At 37.7% G+C, this 18,275-nt stretch overlaps 1 protein-coding gene across 2 annotated transcripts in view; it reads right to left on the reverse strand.

The window, feature by feature from the left end:
- The window catches only part of Ppm1a (protein phosphatase, Mg2+/Mn2+ dependent 1A), a 42,974-nt gene extending 25,320 nt beyond the window's left edge, over positions 1 to 17,654 (reverse strand). The window contains exon 1 of one of the 2 annotated variants that reach the window (XM_027929511.2): positions 17,341 to 17,653. The gene's annotated coding sequence lies outside the window, so the exon portion shown is untranslated. Of the gene's footprint in view, positions 1 to 17,340 lie in introns of both variants that reach the window. The other variant, XM_027929510.3, reaches the window with a different exon arrangement.
- Positions 17,655 to 18,275: the final 621 nt, after the last annotated feature.

Below are 18,275 nucleotides of genomic sequence, written 5' to 3' on the forward strand. Positions count from 1 at the left end.
CAGGATGGGGAGGACTGCTGCAAAGAACATTACTGGGACAATTTGATTAAATCTATCAAATGTATATAGATAACATCATTGTATACATGTTACAATTCATAAATTTGATCACTGAACTATTGTTATATAAGAGAATGTCCTAAATTCTTATCCTTAGGGGATATACATTTAAATATTAAGAGTAAAGAGGCATGCTGTCCACACTGAGACTTAACTGGGTTTAGAAAACCAAAAATTAACAAAATATGCATGTACTGCCAAGAGAATATCCATATTCAGGCACACAGGGAAAAAGGTTTGCAAAACAAACATGACAAAATGTTAATAACTTGTCATTTAGGAAAATAGTTCATTGTACTTTTTTTTTTTTTGCAACTTTTGGATTATTTTCAAACTGAAGTTATTAAAAATAAAAGTGAATTAGGCAAGACAATTTCAAAACCAAGATCTTTTAATCCCTAAAGGAGCTGTTTATGATTTAGACATGATTTATACACACACACACACACACACACACACACATAAACATATGTGTATATATATAAACATATTTTGCATATTTTAGCTGTAGTCAGACACAATATCTTTTATTTATTTATTTATTTATTTTTATGTGGTGCTGATCGAACCCAGTGCCTCACACAAGCTGAGCCACAACCCCAGCCCCAGGTTATGAGTTTTAACCTAATCAGTGCATTAATCCACTGATATGGATTAACTGGGCAATAATTATAGGCAGGTAGGGTGTGGCTGGAGGAAGTAGGTCACTGGGTGTGTGTGTTGGGGGTTTACATTTTGTCCCTAGTGAGCAAAGCTGTTTTCCTCCTCCACGTCCTTCCACCATGATGTTCGGCCTCGGCTCCGGCCCAGAACAATGGATCCAGCCATCTACAGACTGAGACCTCTGAAACTGTGAGCCCTGAATAAACTTTTCCTCTTCTACACTGTTCTTGTCGGGTCTTTTGGTCACAGCGATGAAAAAGCTGACAAAAACAGAAGTATACTGTACAACTCCCCAAAATACCTAGAGATCACAAACACACACAAAAAGAACTTCCTGTTTACTTTTACAGATCCACCATAATCCTGATATAAAATTTGATGAAGCCAATCCTAAAAATACAGAACTGCCATCCAAACATGTTCATTAACATGATGCAGAAAACCCTAAGTAAAATATATGTCATAAGTCACCAAGTAATGTTCATTTTAGGAAAGTAGCTATGAATATCTTTTTAAATGTTCAAAGGAAAAAACATCACGTGGTTATATCATATGCTAAAAGGGTTTCGCTATAATTTATTCCTTAAAATAATAATACATATTTTCAAGCCACAGAGGAAACACTGTGATTGGAACAATTTGCAGGAAAGGGGAAAAAAAAAAACAAGGATACCTGCTCTTATTTCTGTAACTCAGCAATGTCTAAAAAGACTAGTCAATGTTATAAGTCATGATAAGCAAAAAGATACAAAATTATAAGATAAAACTGCTATTTATAGGTAATTACTATGTGATAGCAAACTTGAAACCTAATACTTAAGGGAAAAAGGTTATCAGATTATAGAAAACCATAGAAGAAAACTATTAACAATTTGCACGTAGAAGCTTATGAAAAAATAGTAATAAAGTAAATAAATAACAAATAACTCAGAACCTTTCAGAAGAGGGCTTCGGAATTAAAAAAAAAAAACACTCCCCTTTCAAAGATAAGATTCAATTTTATAAACATGACTATCTTCACTTTATCATTCCATAAATTCAATATAATCACAAGTGGGACTTTTGGGTCCCAGAACTTCAAGACATAATTCCAAAATAAAATGTTAATGAATGCCAACACATTTCTACCAACATGAGAATTCATAACATTTAAAATACAAAAATTTTATTTCAAATTATGGTATTTAAGAGGTATTGCTGGTGCAGATAAATTTATCGGTGGAACAAAACTGAGATTCCAGAAAGAGCTATACGAACAGAGACTCAAACAACTATTATTAGTACAACTAACCTATTCCACTCCTGCCTTCCTGTGGTGGGTGAATGACTCTTTACCTCACAACTTAAACATCAGGAGATTAAATATAAGTTTGTACTAATCAAACCACACCAGCACATCTAGACAAATATTTCTATATTCTTACAGCAGAGAAGGATTTTTAAAAAATATTTTTTGTTGTTGTTGTTGTAGATGGACACAATACCTTTCTTTTTATGTGTTGCTGATGATCGAATCCAGTCCCTCAGAGATGTGAGGCAAGCGCTCACATAAGCGCTTTGTCACTGAGCCACAATCCCAGCCCCAGAGAAGGGACTTTTTTAAGGATGAAAAGACTTGACTCCAGAGGAATAAAAAGGGACTCCGTATTAATAAAACTTTTACACTGTGAAACCAAGCTCATAAACTTGAAAAGAAAACACACCTTGGACTATTTACAATATATAGAAAGAGTTGATATTCCAAATAGATAAAAGGTTCTTATGTGACAACAAAAATGAACACTTTAAAGGAAAAGAAATGGGCGAAGAACAAGAACAGTGATTCAATGAATAATTTTTTAATGCAAATAGCTAATAAATATATGAAGCAGTGATTAACCTCACTAACTATTAAACACACATTTATTTTTTACATATTACCCTCTCCAAGATAAGTTTTAATGCTGATCATTGGCAAAGGAGTAAAAATATATATACTTCACTTAGAAGGGCAATCTATCTTTCTGAAGGATATACTAAAACAGTGAGTAACATAAAACGGTTAGATGTAGGTTCTTAAGAAAATTAAGACCTGGACATTGCAGTGCCTCTTAAGCCCAGTGCCTATTAACCCTGACTAAGGCATTAGGGAGAGGTTCTCTAATATCAACATTCATTACACTGAGAATCAGAAAACATCAGCAAAATAATGGTGCCTTAGTCCCACACAGCAGAGCTTAATCTTCTGATAGTTTATGGTGTTTTTGTTTTTGTGGTGCTGGGGATTGAACCTAGGACCTTGCACTATATCCCTAGTCCATAGTTTGTTTTCTAAAACATTCTTACATTATAGCAGCAATCCTTCAATTCCCACATCTTATTTTGGTTAGAGGTACAAGTTTTGTTACAGGGTCTCTAAGTTTCCAGTTATTAGAGCCAGTATCTCCAGAAATGTCCTTCCCAATTTACCTTAGGAATAAAAATATTTTCCCATTTCCTCTGTTTCAATATTCTTTTAATGAAACTCAATCCTGTACGTTAGCTAGTTAAATCAACAAATACTTTTAAGTTTCTTCTTCTATAATATAGGTCACCTGTAAAACAATTATGAAGATTTATATAAGAAATCTTTTATAAAGGAATCTTTGTTATCAAAACAAAGAATACATGCATATTTTATGAACTTAGTTTTCATTACTAATAAATATTCATTTAAGTCAAACAAAACATTTTACCCTGTTAAGCAATGAATCTCAATTACTATAAAAAAATAACAACCTATCTTCACTACCTGCTTTCTCTGTAAAAAAAAAAAAAGAAGAAATGTATACATAATATCTAGGCAAGCTGGGTAAGTGGTGCACACTCTGTAATCCCAGCAATTTGGGAGGTTGAAGCAGGATTCCAACCAAGTTCAAGGCTAGCCTCAGCAATTTAGCAAGATCCTGTCTCAAAAACAAAACAAAAAGCTGGGCTGAGGATATAGCTCATTGGTAGCACTCCTGGGTTTGATCCCCAATATTGGGGGGAAAAATCTGAGCAACATTTCTGATACAAGGAACTGAATATAGGTTTAAAATTATAACATCTAAGTGGTCAAATACCGGCGGTACTAACAGTTTCCAAGAGTTCACATTCTCTTCCCCACAAATTTAGTTTGTTTACTATAGGACTTCATAGCTGTATGAGTTTCTGACTCTGCTGGGGGCACTTCTACTGATGGCTCCTAGTAATTGTGATCCAACCAGAAAGCCTCTGGTCTATCAAACCAAGCAATTTCTCAATTAGCTCCATTTTCCTGGACAATGATAGACCTCTCTAAAGTAATGAACATGGGCAACACTCAGAAAGACTTCTCCTACTCTAACTTGAAAATCCCAGAATAGTATCATTCAGTTCTCGGAGATTTCTCTGAATAATAATCTCAAGGTTATACTGGTTTCCTACTCTGCACTGGCTCCAACCTGATGATATTGGAACAACGCAAAGAGAATGCATGACTTATAGTTCAACTTCAAAATTCCTCCACAAAGTTTTAGAAAGAGAATAACTGAAGGATGCTAAATCTCTTCAAAGAAGGGAGTTACCCTTTGTGCATCATTGGCATATCACTACAATTCAAAATTAAGAACTGAAAATTTTTAAAATTTCACCTATCTTCTTATCCTACCATATTACATCTCTGCCTCCCTCCCTCCCTCCCCTCTTCCCCCCCATTTAGGTCTCATTCCTTCTTAAATGGTCTCCAAGTTTTCTTCTGGTCTCCATTGTATTGTATTTTCCACAAATTTAGTATCCTTGAAATGAGAATATTCTTTTCTAATCTTGTTCTTACCAATTTGCCCCTCCCCCAGCCTGAATAATCACTTCTGTTCCCTTCTTGTTTTTAATTTTTTTTCTTTCTTCCATTTGGTAAGAGAGTAAAATGGTAGAATCCAGGCAACCCAGCTGCAAAAGGAAACCTATTTCAGTGAATCTAGGCAAGTCTGAATTTGAGGTAGAAAAGAAATAACATCTACAGTGGCATTTTAGGCAAAGCTGAGACTACAGAGCAACCCACAGTGAAAGCACCTCCGAGAGGAGAGGATTAATGGCAAATATTCTTTTAAGTTACAAATACTAGTAGTGATGAGATTGAGCCTTGGTTTAAATTTGAAAACAGCATTCTACCACTGAGCTACTTTCCCAGCCCAATAATATTACTGTGATTTTATGATTTTCTTTTATTTTACATAAAAAGGTTAAAAATAACAATAAAGTATATCAATTAATATTTAAAATATCTATACTATATTAATTTTTCCAACAGTTAAAGAAGTTACCTGAAAATGTCTTGGCTGCCAAATATTTCATCTTATAGCTTCAACTAAGTATTTACTTTATTCAATTAAATATTTACTCACCCTCCTCTGACTAACTAAACTTCACTCAAATGATTCTAATACAAATGAACTTTGAGTTAGATGTGCCCCAAAGCTTAAAAATAAAATTTCAAAAATAAAACTAAAATGAATCAAACCAACCAAAATAAGACAAATTCTACTTTTTATTAAAGATCATTTTTTCCCTACCCCCAAATTATTAAAAAGTAATCAGTCTTTGCTAAAACAAGTAAAATCTTGCAAGTGATCAAATCATAGTCAGTTTGTACCAATCTTGGCAACAGTTTTTGTTTCACAAAGTGCATGTAACAAAGGCTTGCCACTGTCATATTTCTTTCTGTTTCATTCTTTTAAATGTCTCAGCTTCTAGGCATGTGCTGAGAGATCTGAATTACATACTGCATAAGGTAGAGGTCTTAAATTTATACAAAGGTATGTTCTACATAATTTTTAAAAGTAAATTTTATAGGGGCTGGGGTTGTGGCTCAGAGGTAGTGTGCTGGCCTACCATATGTGAGGCACTGCGTTCAATCCTCAGCACCACATGAAAATAAATAAAGGTATTGTGTCCACCTACAACTAAAAAACAAATATCTTTAAAAAAAAAAAAGTAAATTTTATAAGTACACTATATAATTGCCTGAAAAATATCAATGCTAAATTTACTTGGAGGGCTCTAGTGACTATAAAAATTAGATACTGACCTATTTTCATTAACAAGTATGGTAAAAGCAAACTATTGAAAAGATTTAGATGGCACAGAGCTATTTTATCTTAAAATTTTCTAAGAACATTCCAATATTTATAATCTCAATTAGCCTCATCTCCTAACTAATTCAAGTTTATCAATTATGGATAATTTGTCTACAAATTCAGAAGTGGATTAAATTCCTAGTTTGCTTTTTAATCCTTGCACCCTTGAAGATGCAGACTCAGACTGACCCAGAAAATAATAGCTGACTTTCTGGGCCAATTCATCCTTTTTTACTTTTGCTTAAAACAAAACCTTTCAGACAAACATTTTATAAATATTTGCTGATAAACTTGTATTTTAACTTGAAAGAAAGAAAAAAAATGTTATTATACATTTAAGATGAAAAATGATTCATTCACACACATGGAGCTTCTAAATATTTTACACATATGGAATGTCCCTGTTGGAAAAAATGACCAACAGCATTTGCCTCGGACAGACTTCTGTTGATATAAATCTAACATTCTTCAAGAATCATTCACTGAATCTACAAATTGTTGGCAAACAAGATGCTTTGTGTGTAGGGAGATGGGTTCTGGGGAAGTAAGCAAAAGTAAAAATAAAGTTAAATTTTTATTTAGTACCTTAAAAAATTATATCCAGCTACCTCCTAAACTTGAATAGTCTAAGTGAACCTGGCAGCTCAAAATGAACTTCTTGAGAGTCCCTATCATTTTCCTCATCTCAAGAAATCGATCAACCCTTAGCTTACAGAATCATATATTTGCCTTATCATAGCACTTCTGTGTGAATTCTCACTTTAGATTTAAAACCCATGAAGGAAGAAATCATACCTTTTTTATTCATACTATTTAGCACATAATGACACTTGATAAATGTGTGGGAAAATGAATGACAAATATCAGTTGTCAAAAAAAGCTTGTCAGCAGTGCTTTTTCTACAGAGAAAAAGGTATTCTTCATAGAAGTTGACCCACCAACAAGCTGTATCCTAGTATTTCCATCTTGTTTATTCTATATAATAAATTGTTCCAGTTTTGTTTTTTCCCTACAAAAATATTCATGACAGTTGCTAATAAGAAAATATTTGGACCCGGGCTGGGGTTATGGCTCAGTGGTAGAGCGCTTGCCTACCATGTGCAAGGCACTTGGGTTCAATTCTCAGCACCACATATAAACAAATGAATAAATAAATGTCCATCAATAACTAATAAAAAATTAAAGACAATATTTGGACCCAAAAGCAAATCTGCAGCTTGCTAATAAAACATTTGATTCAAATGACTGTTTATCAATAACACAATGTATAAACTGGGGGATGACCACAGAACAAAAGCTGTCATTTCTAAGATAGGCCTCTTGACATCCCAAACAGACTTACAGACAAGAATAGTTTCTACTGCTTTACAAAACAGTGAAAATTTTATTTATTCTCTATTTAACATTCTGAAGCATGATGGCATGCTACAAAGATGGTTTTCTAAAGCCTGGTAAGTTTTGAGATTCTATTTAGAAAATAAAAACAACAACAACAAAGAAAATACACATCCATATCTTGTTATCTTTTATCATTAATACTTTCATTTCTGAATTCTAACAACAAAGGCAAACAAGCAACATCTCCTATTATACCAAATTTGATGAAATTTTCTGGTACTCATGCTAAACAAAAGAGAATCTAAGAATTCTGAAAATCTAAGACAAAGTTGGTCACAAATTATGTTCTTAATTCTTTGAGACAGTACAACAGAACTTTGAGTAACTTTTTTTTTTTTAAATCCAGGGCCTTCTGCATGCTAGGCAAGTGCTTTAACAGTGATCTAAATCACTAATCCTTTTTAGAATTTTTAATTTGAGACAAGGTCATGCTATGTTGTCCAGCCTGGCTTTGAATTAAGTTCCAGTCTCCTGAGTACTGGGATTACAGGCATGTACGGTGCCCAGATGAATAGCATATACTTCAAGTAAAATAATTAAGCTACACATATCATGATGAATTTCATCTACATCCCTGAGATAGGCATACCATAGGTGAAAAAAAGCACTAGTCTAAATTTTAAAAACCAGATTATACATGACCTATGCTTTCTCACAGTCTACTATATTTCTGGCTTATATTCAATTTTCTCTACTATAAATTCCTCATAGAAATGAGTAGAGGCCAGGAGCCATGGCACCTACCTGTAATCTAGCTACAAGGGAGGGTGAGGCAGGAGGATGCCAAATTTGAGGGCAGCATGGGCAACCTAGCAAGACTCAACAGCAAACAAAAAAGGTTGGGGATATAGCTAAATGGTAAAGCAACCCTGGATTCAATCCCCAGTAAGTACACATGTTCATACACATAAAATCTTCTTAAACTAAGAATTGCACTGGAACAAAGAACCAATGGAGCTAGGTGAAGTGGCAAACAATGACTGTAATCCTGGTGATTCCAGAGGCCGAGGCAGGAGGATCCCAATTCAAAGGCAGCCCTAGTAAGGCACTTAACAACTCAGTGAGACCCTGTCTTTTATTTATCTACCACTGTCTTTAAATAAAATGTAAACAAGGGTTGGGGATGTTGCTCAGTGGTTAAGCACCCCTGGGTTCAATCCCTGGTACAAAACAAAACAATGGAATAATTTATACCAGTGATCATAAATAAAAGCCCTAAGACAAAACTAAAAATGGTTTGCAGAACTAATTGTATTATACCTATATATTAGATTTTTTTTTTTTTTGGTATATCTCTTCTTGGTGACTTGTTCTAAAGGAAGCTGACTGAGATGATAATGAACTTTTCAAATTTAGGGTACAATGTCATCACAAGATTCACTCTCTCACTCTCTCTCCCTCTGTGGGGCTAGAGTTGTGGCTCAGTGGTAGAGCACTTCCTGGCATGTGTGAGGCCCTGGGTTCTATCCTCAGCACCACATATAAGTAAACAAATAAAATAAAAGATCCACTTACAACTAAAAAATATTAAAAAGAAAAGAAAAAGATTCACTCTCTCAGTACAAAGGAACTATAGTTATATCCTTCATACATTAAAAAGTATCTGACCCATCACAATGGCCAACAGACTTTCAGCAGTAACATAAAACTACAATGGCTTATTAATTACTTTGGAAAGCCCAGGACATATATTTGGCTTCTATAACCAGCTGTAAAATTTTGGGCAAATAGCTGCTCTGCCTCAATTCCCTCATCTGTTAGAAGTAATAAAACTATTGTATAGGGGTATTACGAAGATTAGAAGTGACAATTAAAAATGTCTTAAAATAGTCCCTGCAAATAAATGCTCATTGTTACTAACTAATGTCAAGGTTAAAAAAACATAAGAGAAACACAATCAAATTCATTATTCTGGTCTCATGAGCATCATACTCTTAATAGATGGATCTAAGCAGTCACTAACTATAAGGAAATATTCATTTAAAAACCCAATAAGGGGGCTAGGGTTATGGTTCAGTGGTAGAGCACTCGCCTCACATATGCAAGGGCCTGGATTCAATCCTCAGCACCACAAATAAATAAATAAATAAGGTTAAAAATAGTATTCAATTAATATTGTTAAAAAAAACCCAAACAAACAGGAGCTGAGGTTGTGGCTCAGTGGTAGCGCACTTGCTTAGCATGTATGATGCACTGGGTTCGATTCTCAGCACCACAAACAAATACAATAAAGGTCCATCGAAAACTAAAAAACATTTGGGGCTGGGGATGTGGCTTCAAGTGGTAGCACGCTAGCCTAGCATGTGTGAGGCACTGGGTTCAATTCTCAGCACCACATAAAAATGAATTAAAGACATTGTGTCCACCTAAAAAACTAAAAAAATAAATACTTAAAATAAAAAAAACAATAAGGGATGGTTGGGCTAGGGCTGGGGCTCAGAGGTAGAGCGTTCAACTAGCATGCATGAGGCACTGGGTTTGATCCTCAGCACCACATAAAAATAAAATAAAGGTATTGTGTCCACCTACAACTAAAAAATAATTAAAAAAAACAATAAGGGTAATTTTACTATATATTTTCTAAATACTAGAAATAGTTCAACATTTTGATGAGGTTTAAAGTTTAGAGATTTATATGAATACAGACTATTTATGTTAGCCATCTGTTTAATCAGTTGGTAGTTAGCCTCTTCTGTAACTAATATATTATCTGATTCTTGTGATCCCACAATTCCTCTCTCTGGTTTAAAAGATAATATTTACTTTATAATAATATCTACAAATGTAAAATACTCTGAAGAGATACGTGATTATAAATGCCCAATTAACCCTCAAAGTCAAAATGTAGGAAGTTCAAAGTTAAATCTATAGGTCCAGAAGCAGTCAACCTAATCTCCTATACCAACATGAGAACTCTGCCATATTTCATTTTCTTTCTCTTTTTCTTTTTTTGTACCAGGGTCCCCAGCCCTATTTTCTATTTTATTTAGAGACAGGGTCTCACTGAATTGCTTAGGGCCTCGCCATTGCTGAGGCTGGCTTTGAACTCACCCGTCTCGGCCTCCCCAGCCACTGGGATTACAGGCATGTGCCACTGCTCCTGGCATACTTCATATTTATGTAATCTTCACACTTAAATATTCAAGTGCATCCAAAATACTATATAGGAATAGAGTCAGAAAGAAATTCTGCAATCAGAAAGCTCGTAACTACTCCTACAACCTCCTCCTACAGTGGTAATTTCCACTCCCAGGTAGATTTTATTTAATTCTTACCAAATATTTTAATGTATACCATCCACAAAACATTGTGCTAGGCTGTAGATATAATAATAAGTTACTATATTTTCCCTACAGAATTAACTGAACACAATTATAAAATTAAGACATGAAATTAAGATACTTAGAAGTAAAATATATGATGATTAAAGCCATATAAATAATGTAGACATTGTTATAGAAATACAGAGAAAGGAGAGCAGAAACATTGGTGAACCGGGAAGACTGTAGAGGAGGAAATATCAGAACAAGCTTTGATTTAAAAAAAAGAAAGAAAGAAAGAAAAAAGGAAGTGGGCTGGAATGTAGCTCAGTGGTAGAGCACTTGTCTAGTATGCTCTTCCAGGCCTGGGTTCAAACCTCAGTGCTGCAAACAACAACAAAAACAAAACAAAACAAACAATAGCTGGAGAAGAAGAGAACTTCAAACTGCAAATCAGCAAGAGCAAAGATCCTTGAAGAAAAAAGAAAAGGATGTGTTTCAGAGATGACAAGTATACCAGTTTGGCTGAAATAGATCATGCCTGAGATACAATCATAGAAAGTAACAAAGGCAAAAACAAGAAGTCTGATCTTTATTCTAAAAGCAAAACACTGAAGTATATACTGAAAAGAGAAATGCAAAAAACACTATTTTTCAAAGAATTTTGTGATGTTTATAGAATGGAAACAGAGAGGGGTACAGTATAGGATGCTAGCAGGAAAGAGAATTTTTCAACTTTAAATAACCCAGGACCCACAAAAAAAGCCTTAATGCCTTCTATGAAGACTTCACTAAAAATAATAATTAAAAAAGTCAGACTGAGTTAATCAGAATGATTTAGTTTCCAACATCTTTTTCTGTAGCAATGATTCTTGCTCCTTTCTAACCATGAAAGGTAACTCCTCTTCAAAATACCAACCTATTCTTCCCTACTTACTGATCATTCTAGTCTGAACATTCACCTTTGCTTTATATTGTTACTCTTTACCCACAATTTAACCATCTATTCACACCTAACCATTAACTCCAAACCCATGAATTATTTCCAACTTATAAAAATACTCATACTCAACTCTCTGCAATTACCTCTTAACTTTCAGTCTATTCACATGACATCTCTATATACCCAATACTCGTTCTAAATTCTCTACACAATCTCTTCTCAGTTGGTTCAAGGCTTACTGCTAAAACTACAAGACAACTTTTTACATCCAGTCTGCCTCTACTCCCCCCAAGTATCTCAGGATTTCATGTACTCAATAGCAGTGGCACGTTTTCACGGTATAAAATGTGTCAAGCACCTTATATAATCTTTTCACTGAATCTTCCAGATAACCTTATGAGAAGCCAATTCCCATTTGACAGGTAAGGAAACTATAGCTTGGAGAGAAGGGGCTTACCCAAGAACACCCTACTAGGAAGTGGCAAAGCAGGAACTCAACTCAGTTCTCTCTCTTTCAAAGGCTAGCTCTACCTGCCTGCTTTATGGGGCCTTCAATGTGGCTCTATTAATTACATCTATTCAGAAATACTGCCCCATATCATTCATTAAAGATATCAACCATTTGAGAATTATTATTGATTCCCCAATCTGAACAGTGGCTGCTGAAGAAACCAAACTTTTTGCTTCTGTTAACTTCTGAAACTCTAGAAATGATAAAAGAATTTGATGTCTTACATTTTTTTCTGAATGTCTTAGAAGGGATTCTTGCATTAGAAGACAACTATATATACTTATAAGTATATACAGTTATACTCATTTTAATTCTAGGATTCTATGAATCAGATGTTAACATTCAGCTTTTTAAATTCTGGTTCCCAGAAGCAAGAAGGCTCATATAATTGGAAAAAAAATCCACTCAGGAATTTTTTTTTTTAATTACACAGATCTAATGCTGGCATGTTATTTAGGTTCTTTCTGTCTATTCAGTCCTTTCTTGGTATCCATGGTGGAATTGGTTCCAAGACTCCCCACAAATACCAAAATTTGCAGATCCTCATATTGTACACGCTGAGCAGAGATGCAAGGTTGTCGTCATCGTTTTTTTGGGGGGGATTGTTTTGTTTTTGTTTTTCAGTACCAGGAATTGAACTCAGGGGCACTCAACCACTGAACCACATCCCCAGTCCTTTTCTGTATTTCATTAAAAGACAGGAGATTACTTGAGTTGCTTAGGGCCTCACTAAGTTGCTGAGGCTGGCTTTGAACTCAACTTTGAACTGATCCTCCTGCCTTACCCTCTCTCTCTAGCTACAGAGATTACAAGCGTGCACCAACACGCCTGGCTTTTTAAAAATATTCAATGAACTCTCCATGGATGCAAAACCCAAAGAGATGAAGGGCTGGTTGAATCCATGGATGCAAACCCCCAAAAGATGAAGGGCTGACTGGATTTAAAATAGAAATTAACGGTGAAAAATTAAAGCCTAACACAAATAGTCAATAAAGTACTTTCATTTATTTTCTTCTATACCTTATAGAAGTTCAGTTTCATAAGATTTTAATTCATACTGAATTATCCATAAAAATAATAACTTTCAATTCATATCCTAAATATGAATACTATATACACTTTGGTCAATGAATTAGAAATCAACACATTTAGAATTATAAAAACTCAATCTCCCTCTTTTATTATACACTCAAGGAATACTTATAATACCTTTATTATTATAAACACAGTATCACCAGGCATGGTGGTGCACACTTGTAATCCCAGCAGTTCAGGAGGCCTAGATAGGAGGATTGCAAATTCAAAAACTAGCCTCAGCAATTTAGTGAGGCTCTAAGCAACTTAGCAAGGTCCTGTCTCAAAATAAAAAACAAAAAAGGGTGGGGATGTGGCTGTGGTTAAGCACCCATGGGTTCAATCCCTGGTACCAAAAAAATAAAATAAATACAGTATCAACAGTCTATTTATCAATACAAATTAATCTGTACTTTTCAGTTTCCTACAAAAATTATGAAGTTTATTACATTTTAGATAGAGGTACACAGAACTCACTCCCCTCAATTGTTACTCTTCCTACATGCCTTAGTAGAAGAAAAGCTAGGTAAAGAGAATATCTAGGTGGTACAAAGATAGCTAGGATGGTAAAGAGTAAAATCATCACAGAATATATTCTGGAGACTAATAATGAAGTACAAATCCTTATATAATATGAAGTGCATTTGATACTAAAGGAAGAAAAAATAAGAATCAACCTTTTGATTTAGATAAAGGTTAACCAAAAGTACTTTCATGTAAAGGTGGCTACTAATCACAGGTCAGAAAAATTTACATATCCTGGCTAACAACAGCAAAATAATAAAGGAAGTAACTGGGGCTGGGATTGTGGCTCAGTAGCAGAGCGCTTGCCTTGCACCTGTGAGGCACCGGGTTTGATCCTCAGCACCACATAAAAATAAATAAACTAAGGTATTGTGTCCATGTATAACTAAGAAAAATTTAAAAAAAATAAATTTTAAAAAATTAAAAAATAAAAGTAACTACATTTTAAAATATCTTTGTTATTGTGACATGAAATTACTACTCCAGAAATAAGAAAACAGCTTTTATCTAGTTGCCTCACATGCCCTCCCCTCTCCAAAGATCCACATATTTCACAGGGCCACACCTTATTTTATCTTTTTGTGTAACTCCTCCAAAAGTCTACTTGGGCTGCTTTTCTTAAAAGACTATCTCCTGATGTGATTAAAAATGACAAGAGTCACTGGGTGCGGTGCGAATGCCTGTAATCCCAGCATTTTGGGAGGCTGAGACAGGAGGATGGAGGGTTCAAAGTCAGGCTCAGCAATGGTGAAGCATTAAGCAACTCAGGGAGACTCAGTCTCTAAATAAAATACATAATGGCCTGGGGATGTGGCTCAGTGGCCCAGTGCTCAATCCCTGTACCCAAAAAAAAAAAAAAAAAAAAAAAAAAGAAGAAGATGAGAGTCCTCTGCCCAGGAAGTAGATAATCATTTGAAGAGAACATCAAAATATCACCTTAAAATTAATTATTTTTACATCAGCACACACTAACACCTTAAACAATTAATCTGTCTCTCATAGGTGAGCATTTCAGGTAACAAGCTCCCTGTAGGCCTGTTGGTCTTTAGTTTAAATATTCATAGTTAAACCAGAATAACAGCCTTGGCATAGTCTGAACAAATTCAAAGAATATAGGTATTTAATATCTGCTCAGAAATATTTACAGTATGATAGAAATGAGATGCTATCTATAGATTTCTTTGGGGGGGGTTAAAATGAGATATTAGAGAACAATTTTTCAAACAGAATTTAACAAAACAAAATCAAGACCCAGCTTGAACTGACAGAAAAACCTTCACAATGTGCTCTTGTTTTTTGGGGGGACTAAACTCAGTGGCACTCCACCACTAAGCTACATCCCCAGTCCTATTTTGTATTTTATTTAGAGACAGGGTCTCACTGAGTTGCTTAGCACCTCACCGGTGCTGAGGCTGGCTATCTTCTGGTCTTAGCCTCCAACTACAGGTCTGCTCCATTGCGCCCAGCACAAAGTGTTCTTATAATACCCTTCCCTTCTATCTACCAAGGGTCCTGACCTTGTTCAAACCAGATGTCTCAATCATACTTTGTCTCTACTGGAATCTCCACCTTCCTTCCTACTGTAAGTTTATCCAGATTTCTCAATCCCAACAGAAAAATCAATGAAGGCTACCTACAGGAATAGTTTTCCTAAAGAACAATCACCAACTTTTTCATTTTTTAATTAATTTATTTTTTTAGTTGTAGATGGACACAACATCTTTATTTTATTTATTTTTATGTAGTGCTGAGGATAGAACCCAGTGCCTCACACTTGCTAGGCAAGTGCTCTACCACTGAGCCACAACCCCAGCGCCCCCTCTCCCAATTTTTTCTTTTAAATAAAACAGAACCTTAAATCAGCTTTATAATGCTGAAACATCTAAGTGTCTGGCATATGCCAGATATTTCTTTTTAAAGGTATATTAAGAGACACACAATGTAAAAAAAAATTGGATAGTACATGTGACAATATAATCTACCCCTTTTACCTTACTGACTTGGAAATTGAGATTCAAAAAGTTAAAGGACCTATCCATGGACATGTATTTTGGAGCACAGCCATGACTAAACAATTTTTGTCTCCTAGTGCAGTGAGCCCATCAACAGGTTATACTATAATTACCATCTTCAGTTCAGCCCTTCATACTAAAATATAAAATGATACAATCCATGTAAAAATATATAAAAGATTCAAGCCATGTAAAAATTTGATGACTCCGGTTAGTAGTCAACCATATTTCTCAAACATATACAGATGTGTGTGTGTGTATACATATATATCACTTCCATAATTACTTCATTAATGTACAAATGCTTAAAAAATATCAAATAAAAAAGTTTTAAGCAATTTCCACCTGCATTTCATTATAGTTTCAATAATATGGCTTTGTTGTAAACTTCAAGGTTTAAAGTAATCATCCCTACAGGACTGTTTAACCAGATAGAAGGGGGCGGGGAGAAAACTGTAAGAACATAACTATAACATCGGGAAAGAAATGTTACTTTGTGCTTCAAATTATTTACTGGCAAAGGAAACATTAAGTCAGTAAAGGTAACATCTGAGATTAGAAAAAAGGGAGTGGAGTGGGTTATTAACTCCCTCGTTTCAGTTTTGTATTCTGTAAAATAAGGAATTACAGAAATAGAGTCTTTGGAAAAAGACCAATATGTAGAAAGAAAAAAGAATGAAGCTGAAGTGTAGAGATAAAGGGAATTGGGAGGACCAGCCCTGCTTGATTCTTGGGAGCACTGGAAGTTTAAAGAGTATGGCTTTTCTTTCAGAACAATTATTTTAAAATTTCTTAACTTTTTTAATAATGTGAAAATCATTTATTCTGTGAAACAATAACTGTCTTTCATATTTTTATAATAACGTTTTAAAACTCATTCGTCCCATTATTCCAATTAGCAGGAAATTTGGGGTGAGGGTGGCACACAGATTCCTTTGCTTGGACAACTCAAATATGTGACCTTTGTGGATCTCTAAAGGAGAGGAGAAAAATGTCTTGGGTGATGAAATTTTCAAAACCTATCTAAAACTGTGGTTGGTAGAGGACTCTACAACCAGTTGTCTTTCAAGAAAAAGCTACAAGTTTCTTTAAAATGTACAAGCAGAACAGAACCCTACTTCAATCAACTCTAACATCAAGAACTTTTATCCAATATACACGGCTAAAAGGATAAGAAATCAGTAGAATTTCACTTGCTCAATGCCTGAATAATGAATGAACTGGAAGGCATCACTGACTTGAGTTCGGAAGAAACCTCACTCTCAGCCCTGCCCCCTGTAAAACCAGAAGCAAATTGTCCAAATCTGGTGTTTTGAGGCTCAAGTCCGGTTCAAAGGAAGCTTAGCGCCACCCCCACCCCCACCCCGAGGGTTGGAGCCCCGAACACCGGGAGCCGGTGGGGCGCCCGCCACTCCCTCCCAGCTCGGGAAAAGTCCCGCGGCAGCTCCCGGGTCAGGCCAGCCCGCGGATCTCGCCCGCGTCGCCGCCACAAGCACCCCGCCCGGTCGCCGACGGCCGGAGGGTCGCGCCCCCTCCCCGCGCCGCCGCCACAAACACTCCGCCCCCGCCTCCCGCCGCCGCCCTCGCGGAGCCTTAACCCCTCGCCGCCCGCCGCCGGGGAAGAGGCCGGGCCAGGGGGTGGAGTTGTCGCGTCTCCTCCCGGGAGCGCCCGGGCAGACGCCCGGCTTGTTTACAGGCCCCAGGCCTGTCCGCCGCCGCGGCCGCGCAGGCCCGCGCCGCCCGCCCGCCCGCCCGCCCGCGGCCCGAGCGCCGCGCTTACCCGGAGCAGCCGCGGGCGGGCAGGTCTCTGGTCGGCCGAGGCAGCGGCGACGCCAGCAACTGCGGCCGGGGAAGGGGCGAGGAGGGGGTCACGGCGGCGGCGGCGGCGGCGGGCCGGGGAGGGGGCGGAGGAGGGGAGGAGCCGGGCTGCGTCCGGGCCCCCGGCTCTCGGCGCCCTCGCGGTTCAGATCATCCGGGCGTTGGAGCGGGAGGCAGAGAGCGGGTCCCGGAGAAGGAGGAGGAAAAGCCGAGGATTCATCGCTTTCGCACCCCACCTGCCTGGCGTCCCCCCACCCCCCTCCCCAACCACCCGTTCCGGAGCTGCAGCCGCCTGAGCACCCGAAGCTGCGGACCGGGCCGGCGCGGAGACCACTGCTCTCTAGCTCCTGCGCGCGCTCCCGTCCCTAGCGCCGCCGCCGCCTCTAGCGCGGCCCCGCGCAGGCGCGCTCACGACGGCGCCGCCCCTCCCCCACTCCCTCGTCCGCTCCGCCCCGCCGGCTCCTCCGCCGCTACAGCTGCGGCTCGGCAAAGCAGCTGGAGAGACCCGGATGTCGTAGGGCAGGAACTGCGGCGAGGGCCGGCAGGAGGGGGAGGGGCGACCGCAGATGACGTCACTGCCCTACCCAGCTTCGTTTGCCGCCTCTGCTCCGCTGCCGGCGCCCAGGTTGGGGACGAAGGGAGCGTCAGAATCCGGGATCAGAGCCAGGACCGGGACTTTCACGCTCCGGCGCCAGGGTCTGGACAGAGTGTGCGCTACTGTCCGAGCCCCGTGGATTGAGAACCTCTCAATCTGGCTGTTGGTGGAGCCGAGACTTGGAAGCTACGCCTCGGACCTAGGCTCTTCCGTCTGCCTGAAAATATAAACCCCACAGTTAGACGCTGCCTAGCAGCGTCGAGGACCAGTCCGGAGCTTTCTGTTTTCGCTCGGGAGCAGTC

The sequence above is a fragment of the Marmota flaviventris genome, chromosome 2 (genome assembly GCF_047511675.1).
Source record: "Marmota flaviventris isolate mMarFla1 chromosome 2, mMarFla1.hap1, whole genome shotgun sequence".
Lineage (NCBI taxonomy): Eukaryota > Metazoa > Chordata > Mammalia > Rodentia > Sciuridae > Marmota > Marmota flaviventris.